Source organism: Chiloscyllium plagiosum, unplaced genomic scaffold (genome assembly GCF_037043375.1).
Source record: "Chiloscyllium plagiosum isolate Xiang-an unplaced genomic scaffold, Cpla_swu_hap1 HiC_scaffold_45, whole genome shotgun sequence".
In the NCBI taxonomy this organism is placed as follows: domain Eukaryota; kingdom Metazoa; phylum Chordata; class Chondrichthyes; order Orectolobiformes; family Hemiscylliidae; genus Chiloscyllium; species Chiloscyllium plagiosum.
This window is the reverse complement of record NW_028270183.1, coordinates 51471909-51484647: the sequence shown is the minus strand read 5'-3', so window position 1 is coordinate 51484647 and position 12739 is coordinate 51471909.

Genomic DNA, 12739 nt, shown 5'->3' with positions numbered 1-12739 from the left:
TTTCCCAGTAACTGCAGATGGGATGGGCACACTTCCTGCACATATTGTCGCCAGGGACACTGGAAGCATCCCTTATTTCCCACATTGTGCAAGAGGAGAACACCGTGGATCTGAGGTCTCCTGTAACAATGTCTCTCTAGATTCAGCTAGTTCTCCCATCGCGAGAACTTAAATGAGCTAGCAACCTTTCTTCACTTCAAGCATGTCCATTATAATCTAAATCCCCGACCTTTACTTAAGCTGACATGTTATACTTTAAAATCTGTTACAAAATATTCAGCAGGTATCTCATAAAAATTGGCTATTCCCATTGGGGCCATGTGAATTTCTGAATGGCCTGAACTAAACCTGAGTTTCAGCATCACCTTCTCCCTGTCTCACCTCATTGTTTTCACCCAATTCCAAAACACACTCACTGAGCCAAGCAGCACTCTCAGTGCAGCCCTGTCATTTTCAGTTGTCAGAATCTGGAACATTCCACCTGAAAAGATGCTGGAATTTTAGTTCATAAGGAATTTGAGTCCATAAGGAATTTTAGTGGGTAGTTTGCAGAGAACTGAAAATAAGGAGTTTACAGGTTAACATTACGAAGTGGGTGATTGGGGACTAAATCTGACAGTTCCTGCAAAGAGATGAGGTGCAATTTGGAAAAAATCTGTGCTCCCTCTCAGGGCAATATCTCCTTCCTCAGCTGCAGGGCCCAGAACAGAGCACACACCCAAAGGGTGATCCAGCCACAAATTTGTCCATCTCTCTGATTTTTGCTTGACAAAAGTATTGAAGATATTTTCTCACAGACAGAACAGACAAACCTTTCTGTTTTCACAGTTAAATGCCAATTATATTCAGGTCCTGATGTCTCTGCTGACTGTAAAAACCTGTTTCTGAGATCCCAGTCTCAATTAATATCCCATAAAATGAATTCACACAACAAAACTCACAGTCAGTGCAGGATGAACAGTAAAGACAAATATTTATCTTGCACCTAACCTACACGTCTCTGAAAACTAGCAATTTAGCTCCCAGTGCAATGGCAAAGGAGATAGGGGTTAAAGAGTGAATAATAGGTGGGGACAGAGCCCGAAGGAACATTTGGAAAGAAAAAGGACTGGATAGCGATCTGGCTGGGAGAGTGCATAGCTGTTAATGGAGGGAACAGGAACCGGTGTCTGGCAGCATCTCAGTGGATGTGATGGAAATGGTGGCTGATGTACGTTCTGCCGCAAAAAAGACCCTGAGCTTCCAGTTGCCTGCCACTTCAACACACGAGCCTGTTCCCTAGCCAACATCCCTGTCTCATGCTTACTGCAATGTTCCAGTGAAGCTTGATACAAACTGGCAGAACACTCCAGAACATACCAAATGGCTCCGTATTTCAATTACAGCAATTTCCCCTCCCATGTGGTCAACAATACCCTCCACCATATCTCCTCTACTTCCCACACCTCCGCCCTTGAACCCAACTCCTTCAACTGCAACAAGGATAGAATCCCCCAAGTCCTCACATTCCACCCAGGTACAACACATCATCCTCCACCATTTCCACCACCTACAATCAGACCCCATCAGAGATATATTTCCCTCCCCAGCCCTTTCAGCATTCCTCAGAGACCATTCCCTCGGTGACTTCCTTGTTAGATCCACGCTCCCCACCAACCCATCCTCCACTCCCAGGCACCTTCGCTCGCCATTGCAAGAGGTGGAAAACCTGTGCCCACACCTTCGCCTCACCTCCATCCAAGACACCAAAGGATCCTTCCACATTCAGCAGAGATAGTTCTTACATTCAAACACCTCACCTATTGAGTCCTTTGCTCTCGATGTGGTCTCCTCTACAGTGGGGAGACAGGATGCCAACTTGCGGAATATTACAGGGAACATTTCTGGAACACATGTACCAACCAACCCCACTGCCCTGTGGCCGACACATTCAACGGACCCTCCCACTCCGCCAAGGACATGCAGGTTCGGGGCTGCCTCCATCACCAAATCAAGCCACCCGAAGCTTGGAGGAATAACACCTCATCGTCCGCCTTGGGACCCTTCAACCACACAGCATCAATGTTTCCTCATCTCCCCTCACCCCACCTTATCCTCGCTCCAACCCTCCAACTCGGCACTGGCCTCTTGAACTGACCCACCTGTCCATCTTCCTTCCCCATTATCCACTCCACCCTCTCACCATTACCTCTCATCTGCATCTACCTATTGCTTTCCTAGCTCCCTTCCCCCCCAGCCCTACACACCCCCTCCTATTTATCTCTCAGCACTCTTTCCCACACCGCACATTCCTGATGAAGGGCATATACCTAAAACGTCGATTCTCCAGCTACTTGGATGCTGCCTGACCTGCTGTGTGTTTCCAGTGCCACATGTTAATGAAGCTGGAAGAACAAAACCTCATCATCCACTCGGGGACCCTTCAGCCCTTTGGCCTCAATATCAAATTCAATAATTTTAGATCCTGAACTCTCCCACGTCCTAGCATCCTAGCCCCCTACCCCACACACCAGGCCTTGTTATTACATAGCCTGCTATTACACACTATCTGTGATTAGCCACTAACAGTCCCCATAAACAGCTATTCACCCTCCCCCAGCCAGATCTATGTACACTCCTTTGTCCAATTTCTCCTATCTCTCTCTTTGGACTCTATTCCCAATCATTTACTCTTTAACCTATACCTTCTGCATATAAACCAACATTTTTTCCTCAGTCACATCAGTTCTGAGGAAGGTTCACAGGTTCAGAAATGTTAACTCTGATTTGTCTTCACAGATGCTGCCAGACCTGCTGAGCTTTTCCAGCACTTTCTGGTTGTTGTTTATCATTTCCATCATCCACAATTTTTTCTGGTTTTTATTTAGCGGGAGCTTGTAATTCATGTCAAGCAGCCTACACCGTGTGTTTATAAACCGCCCCAGTACCCACAAACTCCATTTTTCTCCCAGTCTATGCCACTCCCATCACACTCACTGAGTCCCCCCTCACAGTGACACTGCGCCTGCACAGCTCATGGTCACGTGTTGGCCTGCTGGCCACACCCCTCATTCACTTCTATTGGCTGGAGGATCACGCCAACTCTCCTATTGGTCTGCAGCTGCTGTCAATCACCTGGGCCCCATTGTGTCAAGTTGGTGGGATCCTCCCATAAGTGTTGGAGGCTGAAGGGTGACCTCATTGAGTTTTATAAAACCATGAGGGGCATGAATGGGATAAATAGACAGGTCCAGAACGAGAGGGCATAGGTTTAAGTTGACAGGGAAAATATTTAAAAGGGACCTAAGGGGCAACTTCTGTCAATCAGAGGATGCTGCATGCATGGAATTTTCGGTCAAGACAAGTGGTGGAGCCTGGTACAATTACACCATCTGAAACGCATCTGAATGGGTATATGAATAGGAAGGGTATAGAGGGATATATGCCAAGTGCTGGCAAATAGGACTTGATTAGGTTAAGACATCTGGTCAGCATGGACGAGTTTGACCGAAGGGTCTGTTTCTGTGCAGTACATCTCTATGGCTCGATGGCTCTGCGGTGGGATGAGCTTCATCATTCACAGTGAATGAGGCATTATCACAGGGTATAGGGGCTGGGGGCTATTCAGCCCATTTGGGCTGTACTCTCTCCCTCTGCAGATGCTGCAAATCTGTCCCAACTCCCCTCCCATCTGTCCATAGCCCTCCAAATCTTTCCTTAAAAAGTTGAATTCCAAATTTGTTTTGACAGTAACTGTTGAATCTGCATTCAGCTGTTGTTCAACTGTTCCAGATGCTCAGAACTGACTCAGTAAAATAATCTTCTCATTTTTACCTTGCATTATTTGCCAGTTACATGAATGTAGTTACTAAAAATTGTGACAAACCTTCTACTTTCCCTCTCTGTCAACTAAATATCCTGGAGACAAATCACGATAGGGGGAGGTTGAATAGGCTGGGGCTGTTTTCCCTGGAGTGTCGGAAGCTGAGGAGTGACCTCACAGAGGAACATAAAATCATGAGCGGCATGGACAGGATAAATAAGATAAATAGACAAGGTCTCCCCACTGGAGTGCGGGCTTCCAGAACTAGAGGGCATAGGTTTAGGGTGGGAGGGGAAAGATATAAAAGAGACCTGAGGGGCAACGTTTACACACAGAGGGTGGTCCGTGTGTGGAATGAGTGGCCAGAGGAAGTGGTGGAGGCGAGTACAATTGCAACATTCATAGGTATATGAATAGGAAAGATTTGGAGGGATATGGACCAGGTGCTGGCAGGTGGGACTAGATTGGGCTGGAATATCTGGTTGGCATGGATGGGTTGGACCGAAGGGTCTGTTTCTGTGCTGTATGTCTCTGTGATGAATTTTATCCAAATAGCTAGTTCTCCCCGTATTCTATGATGTTGAACTTGCTAACCAGTCTGTTGTTATGTGGAACATTGTGTCTTCCTGAAGTCCAAGTTAACGATGTCCATGCACAAAGCCATGCTGATTCTCTCCAATTATTTGCCTTTCCAATTACTTGAAAATCCTGTCCCTTAGAATCCCTTCCAACAACTTGCCTGCCACTGACTACAGGCTCACCGGTCTATAGTTCCCTGGCTTTTCCTTACCACCTTTCTCAAATAATGGCACACATCTTCCAGCACCTCACCTGTGGTTATTGATGACACAAATATCTCAGGGAGGGGCCCAACAATCACTTCCCTAGCTTCCCACAAATTTCTGGGATACATCTGATCAGGTCCCAGGGATTTATCCACCTTTATCCATTTTAAGACATTCAGGGTATCCTCCTCTGTAACATGGACACTTGCCAAGTTATCACTATTTATTTGTGCAAATTCTCTAGCTTCCATATTGTTTTTCAGTAAAAACCAATGTGTAATATTCATATAGAATCTTTCCAACCTCCTGCGGTTCCATAGTCAGTCTTGTTGATCTTTGAGGGTCCCTATTCTCTGCCTGGTCACTCTTTGTCCTTAGTGTATTTCTAGAATCTCTTTGGATTCTCCTTAAACCTATTTCCCAAAGCCATCGCTTGTCCCCTTTTTGCCCTCCTGGTTTCCCTCAAGTATTCTCCTACTGTCTCTATACTCCTCCAGGGATCCACTCAAACCCAGCTGTCTGTACCTGCCATATCCCTCCTTCATTTTCTTGACCAGAGCCTCAATTTCTCTCGACAGGCAACATTCTCTACGCCTCCCAGCCTTGGCCTTAACAGGAACATACTGTCTGTGTACTCTCATTGTCTCATTTTTACAGGCCTATGGAGGCAATGGCAGATGTGGAAAGAGAATCAATCATTCTCAGGAAAGAGGAAGTGTTGGGAAAGGTAACAGCCTAAAGGTAAAAGGGGTGCCTGGCCGTGATGGAATGCATCCCAGGGGCGAAAAGAGATGGCCGGGAAAATAGCAAATGTGTTCGTGATAATTCGCTAAAATTTGCTGGACTCTGGGACGTATCTGACAGATTGGAAAGCTGCAAATGTGATGCCACTATTTTAAAAAAAAACACCCATTAGTTTAACTTCTGTAGTGGGGAAAATGCTTGAACCTGTCAAGGAAGTAGTAGCGAGTTATCCGGGTAGAAACTATCCCATTGAGCAGACACAGCATGGATTCATGAAAGGCAGCTCATGTTTAACGCATTTACTTGAACTATTTGAGGACATCACAAATGCGTTGGACAAGGGGGACCCAGTGGATGTGGTGTATCTGAATTTCCAGAAAGTAATCGACAAGTTGCCCAATGAAAGGCTGCTGTATAAGATAAAGGCTGCACGGCTTTATGGGTAATGTATTAGCAGGGATACAGGATCGGTTAACCAACAAAAAGTAAAGAATGGGGATAAATGTGAGTTTGGATTAGTGTTGGCACTACAACTGTTTACAATTTACACAAATGTTTTGGAGTTGAGGACCAAGTGTACGGTGTCAGAGTTCAGATTTGATACAAAGATGAGGTAGAGCAATGTGTGCAGAGGCCACCGTAAGTCTGCACAGGGATACAGATCGGTTGAGTGAGTGGGTAAGGATCTGGCAGATGGAGTTCAATGTTGGGATATGTGAGGTCATCCACTTTGGTTGAACTAACAGCAAACTGGATGATGAAATGGTGAAAACTTGCAGCATGCTGCTGTACAGAGGGAGCTGGGTGTCCTTCTGCATGAATCACAGGAAGTTGGTTTGCAGGTGCAGCAGGTAATTAAGGCAGTGAACGGAATATTGAGCTTCATTGCTAGAGGGATGGTTATGCTGCAGCTGTACAGAGTGCTGGGGAGGCCACACCTGGAGTACTGGGTACAGGTTTGGTCTCCTTCCTTCAGCAAAGATGTACTAGCACTGGAGGGGGTGCAGAGGAGGGTCACTAGTTTGGGCCTGGGGTTGAGAGGGTTGGTCTATGTGGAGAGATTGAGAAAACTGGTTCTATACTCATTGTAATTTAGAAGAATGGGAGGTTGGATGGGGTAAAAAAAACAAAATTATGAAGGGAGTAAGTAAGATAGAAGCAGGGAGTTTATTTTCACCAGGGGTGGGTGAAACTAGAGAACATAGCATCAAAATAAGGTGGAGCAGATTTAGGACTGAGTTCAGGAGTAACTTCTTCAGCTAAAGGGTTGTGAATCTGTGGAATTCCCTGCTGAGTGAAGCAGCTGAGCTATCAACTTTATTTGCCTTTAAGGAACAGGAAAGGAATTAAGGGTTATGGTGAGAGAGCAGGAATGTGGAGCTGAGGCCATGAAAAGATCAACCCTGACCTTATTGAATGGCAGAGCAGGTTTGAGGGGTCAGATGAAAGTTTTTGCCTTGTGCCATCAAAATTGACCTTTGAAAAGTTAAGTTTCGAAATTGGATAATCTGGTCTATTATTTTCTGTAACTATTTTAAAACTAGTAGAATTATCAGAGAATCCCAGAATCCCAACAGTGTGGAATGAGACCATTCGGCCCATCACATCGATACTGACGCTCAGAGCCTCCTAACCTCCCCCTGTAACGTTGCATTTTCCAGGGCCACCCAACCGACACATCCCTGAACACTACGGGCAATTCAGCCTGGATAATCCAATCTACCCTGCACATCTTTGGACTGTGGGAGGAAACCAGAGAACCCGGATGAAATCCACGCAGACAACCCCAATAAGGTGATCATCCCTTTCTTATTTCCCAGTTCCACCCAAATAACTTCACTGGGCGTACTCCCATGAATATCCTCCCCAAGCACAAACATAATGCTATCCCTAATCAAAAATGCTACTCTCCCTCCTCTCTTGGCCCTGTTTCTATTCTTCCTATAGCATCTATACTCTGAAACATTAAGCTGCCAGTCCTATCCATCCCTGAGTCACGTTTCTGTAATACCCATGATATCCCAGTGCCATGTTCAAAACCATACCCTAAGCCCATCTGCCTTCCCTGTCAGGCCTCTTGCATTGAAATAAATGCAGTGTAATTGCTCAGTCTGACCTCATTCTCTGCTTTGCCCTTGCCTGCCTTGACTATTTGACCTCAGAACTGTACCAGCCTCAGACATACCTCTTTTCTCACTATCTATTTGCAATCACACTCACTCCCTCACTGGTTTAATCCCTCCTGAGTAGCATTAACAAATCTCCCTGCCTCGATATTAGACACATTCCAAATCAGGTACAATCCATCCTCCTTATGCAGGTCAACTCTACTCCAGAGGAGATCACAATGATGCAAAAACGTGAATCCTTTTTCCACTGCACCAGCTCCTTAGCCAATCATTGAGCACCTCCTCCTCCTCTGTAATATGGACATTTTTCAAGATGTCACCATTTATTTCCCCACATTTTATATCTCCCATGTACTTCTTCACAGTAAACACTAATGCAAAGTACTTGTTTCCCTATCTCGCCCATCGCCTGAAGCCCCACACAAAGACTGCCTTGCTGATCTCTATTTTCTCCTAGTTAGCCTTTTGTTCTTAAATGTATTTATAAAAGCCCTTTGGATTATCCTTAACCCTATTCGCCAAAGCTATCTCACGTCCCCTTTTTGCCTCCTGATTTCCCTCTTAATTATACTCCTACTGCCTTTATACTTGAAAATTTTTTGGATTGGAATAAATGCTAAATATTACATCTTGATAAAACAAACCAGGGTAGGACTTACACTCAATAAAAGTAGGACCTTGAGTAGTGATATGGGAACGAAGAGACAGAGGGCTTCACGTCTTGGAAGTTTGTGTTACATGTAGACAGGGTGGTTAAGGTGCTTAGCACACTTACCTTCATTGTTCAGACCTTTGAGTACAGGAGTTGGGACGTTATGTTGAGAACGTACAGGATGTTGGAGAGGCCTCTTCTGGAATACTCTGTCCAGTTCTGGTTGTGCTTTTATAGGAAGGATATTATTAAATCGGAGCAGGTTCAGAAGAGATTTACCAGCATGTTGCCATGAATGGAGGGATTGTATTCTAAGGAGAGGCTGGATAGGCTGGGAATTTTTTCCACTGCAGTGCACGAGGTTGAGGGGTGACCTTATTAGAGGTTTATAAAATCAGAAAGAGCGTAGATAAGGTGAATAGCCGGGGGAGAGGGGGATTCAAAACTCGGGTGCATTCATTTTGAGAAGAAATGAGAAAGGTTTGAGAAAAGACATTAGGGTTTTAAAAAATATATATACGTGTGGAATGAATTTCCAGAGGAAGTGGTAGCTGTGAATACAATTACAATATTTAAAATACATTCAGATCAGTACATAAATAGGAAATATTTGGATGGATGTGGACCAAGCGGAGGCAGGTACAATTAGTTCAGTTTGGAATTATGGTTGGCATGGACTGGTTGGACCACAGGGCCTGTTTCCTTGCTGTATAACATTATGACTCTAATCCTCACTAACTCTAAATTCCTCCATCCTCAACTCTCCTGATCACTGTCACCTCACCCAGCCTCACAACTCTTCCTTATTTATATAATTCCTCACCAGCCACAGAACGCTCCCTATCTCATGTCCTCCAGTTTCTCAAATCTCTGCGATATGTGTCTTTCTTTAGTTCCAGCCTTGAGGTTGCCCTCATTCACTCCGATTGGTTGGAAGACAAACTGGTACGGCCTGGTCCTCCAGTACTGCCCTCTGCCTCCTATTGGCCCTAGCTGACATCAATCATCGGGGCCCATTGTGAGGTGAGTGGTGGGATCCTCCCTCTCTCTGCCCTGGGATGAGCTTCAACATTCACACTCAATGGGGCAGTATCACAGAGCACAGGGTCTGGGGCTATTCAGCCCATTGGGGCAGTACTCTCTCCCTCTGGATATTCTACAAATCTGTCCCAATTCCCTTCCCATTTGCCCATAACCCCCCAAATCTTCCCTTAAAAAGTAAAATTCCAAGTCTGTTTATGAATAACTGCTGAGTCTGTGTCCAGCTGCAATTCAGACTGTTCCAGATACTCAGAACTTACTGAATAAAATAACATTCACATATTCACATTATTTGCCAATTACCTGAAAATAGTTATTAAAATTGTGACATTGTTAACAATTCCCCTGTCTCTGCAGATTAGATATCCTAGAAACAAATTTGCACCTGGTTAAAATCACTGCTTAACCTTCTCGGCTCCAAGGACAATTATCTGTGCTTCTGCTAGCTCTCCACAAAAGAGGAACACATCTTATTTTCATTTATTAGTGTCATAGAGATGTACAGCACAGAAATAGACCTTTGGTCCAATTTAGAGCATAGAACATAGCGCAGTACAGGCCCTTTGGCCCTCGATGTTGCGCCGATCCAAGCCCACCTAACCTATACTAACCCACTATCCTCCATATACCTATCCAATGCCCGCTTAAATGCCCTTAAAGAGGGAGAGTCCACCACTGCTACTGGCAGGGCATTCCATGAACTTACGACTCGCTGAGTGAAGAACCTACCGCTAACTTCAGTCCTATATCTACCCCCCCCTTAATTTAAAGCTATGCCCCCTTGTAATACCCGACTCCATACGCGGGAAAAGGTTCACACTGTCAACCCTATCTAACCCCCTAATCATCTGTACACCTCAATCAAGTCACCCCTAAACCTTCTTTTCTCTAATGAAAACAGCCCCAAGTGTCTCAGTCTTTCCTCATACGATCTTCCTTCCATACCAGGCAACATCCTGGTAAACCTCCTCTGCACCCGTTCCAGTGCCTCCACATCCTTCCTATAGTATGGCGACCAAAACTGCACACAATATTCCAGATGCGGCCGCACCAGAGTCTTATACAACTGCATCATGACCTCAGTACTCCGGAACTCAATTCCTCTACCAATAAAAGCCAGTACGCCATATGCCTTCCTCACCGCACTATTTACCTGGGTGGCAACTTTCAGAGATCTGTGTACATGGACACCAAGATCCCTCTGCTCATCCACACTACCAAGTATTCGACCATTAGCCCAGTACCCCATCTTTTTGTTATTCTTCCCAAAGTGAATCACCTCACACTTAGCTACATTGAATTCCATTTGCCACCTTTCTGCCCAGCTCTGCAGCTTCTCTATATCCTGCTGTAACCTGCCACATCCTTCCTCACTGTCAACAACTCCTCCGACTTTCGTATCATCCGCAAACTTACTCACCCAACCTTCTAACCCCTCTTCCAGGTCATTTATAAAAATGACAAACAGCAATGGTCCCAAAACAGATCCTTGCGGAACACCGCTAGTGACGGCACTCCATGAAGAAACTTAGCCATCAACTACTACCCTCTGTCTTCTTCCATCCAGCCAATTCCTAATCCAAACCTCCAACTCACCCTCAATGCCATATCTCCGTATTTTCTGCAGTAGCCTACCATGGGGAACCTTATCAAACGCCTTACTAAAATCCATATATACCACATCTACCGCTTTCCCCTCATCAACCTCCTTCGTCACCTTTTCAAAGAATTCAATAAGGTTTGTGAGGCACGACCTGCCCTTCACAAAACCATGCTGACTATCCTTGATCACATTATTCCTATCCAGATGTGCATAAATCCTATCCCTTACAATTCTCTCTAAGACTTTGCCCACAACAGAAGTGAGACTCACCGGCCTATAGTTACTAGGGTTATCCCTACTCCCCTTTTTGAACAAGGGAACCACATTTGCTATCCTCCAGTCTTCTGGCACTACTCCTGTAGACAAAGAGGACATAAAAATCAAGGCCAATGGCTCTGCAATCTCCTCCCTTGCCTCCCATAGAATCCTAGGATAAATGCCATCAGGCCCAGGGGACTTATCTATTTTCACCTTTTCCAGGATTTCCAACACCTCTTCTCTACATACCTCAAAGCCATCCATTCTACTTATTTGTGACTCAGTATTCAGATCGACGACAATGCCCTGTTCCTGAGTAAATACTGAAGAAAAGTATTCATTCAGTGTCTCCCCAATCTCTTCCACCTCCACACGCAACTTCCCACTACTATCCTTGACTGGACCTATTCCTACCCTAGTCATTCTTTTATTCCTAACATACCTATAGAAAGCCTTAGGGTTTTCCCTAATCCTACCGACTAAGGACCTTTCATGTCCCCTCCTTGCTGCTCTTAGCTCTCTCTTCAGGTCCTTCCTGGCTACCCTATAACTCTCAATCGCCCCGATTGAACCTTCACGTCTCATCTTGAGATAGGCCGCCCTCTTCCATTTAACAAGGGATTCCAATTCCTTATTAAACCACGGCTCCCTCGCACGACCCTTTCCTCCCTGCCTGACAGGTACATAATTATCAAGGACACTCAATAGTTGCTCCTTGAACAAGCTCCACATATCATTTACACTCTTGCCTTGGAGTCTACTTTTCCAAGCCACACATCCTAAGTCATGCCTCACAGCATCATAATTTCCCTGACCCCAGCTATAACTCTTGCCCTGTAGTACACACTTATCCCTCTCCATCACGAGAGTAAAAATCACCGAATTATGGTCACTATCCCCAAAGTGCTCACCTACCTCTAATTCTAACACCTGGCCTGGTTCGTTACCCAGAACCAAATCCAGTATGGCCTCACCTCTTGTTGGCCTGTCTACATATTGTGTCAGGAAACTCTCCTGCACACATTGAACAAAAAGTTTGTCCATGCCAACTAGGAATCCTCAACAAATGGAGCCCCATTTGCCAGCTATAGGTCCGTATCATTGGAAACTCTTCCTATTCATGTACCCAATCGGATGTTTTTCAAATGTTGTAATTGTATCAGCCTCCACTACTTCATCTGGCAGCTCATTCCACACATACACCACACACAGCTTGAAAACTTTGCCCCTTAGATCCGTTTTTAATCTTTGCCCTCTCAACATAAGCCCATGTGATCTTATCTTAAACCCACCTAACCTGGGGGAGAAAGACACCGGCTGCTCACCTTATTCATGCCCTTCATGATTTTACAAATCTCCATGAAGTCACCTCTCAGTCTTTGACTCTCCAGGGAATTTAACCCTGGCCTATTCAGCCTCTCCCTGTTGCCCAAATCCTCCAACCTTAACAAAGTCTTTGTTAATCTTGTCTGAACTCTTTCAAGATTCACAACATCCTTTCGAGACCAGGGAATTTCGAACTTAAAACATAATTCCTGAAACGGCTTAATCAATGTCCTGTCCAACCACAATTTGACGTCCCAGCTTCTGTACTCAGTGCATTGACCAATAAATATAAGCATACCAAACACCACCTTCACTAGTCTTCCTACTTGCGACTCTACTTTCAAGGAACAATGAACCTGCACTCCATGGTCTCTATGTCCAGCAACATTCCCAAGGACT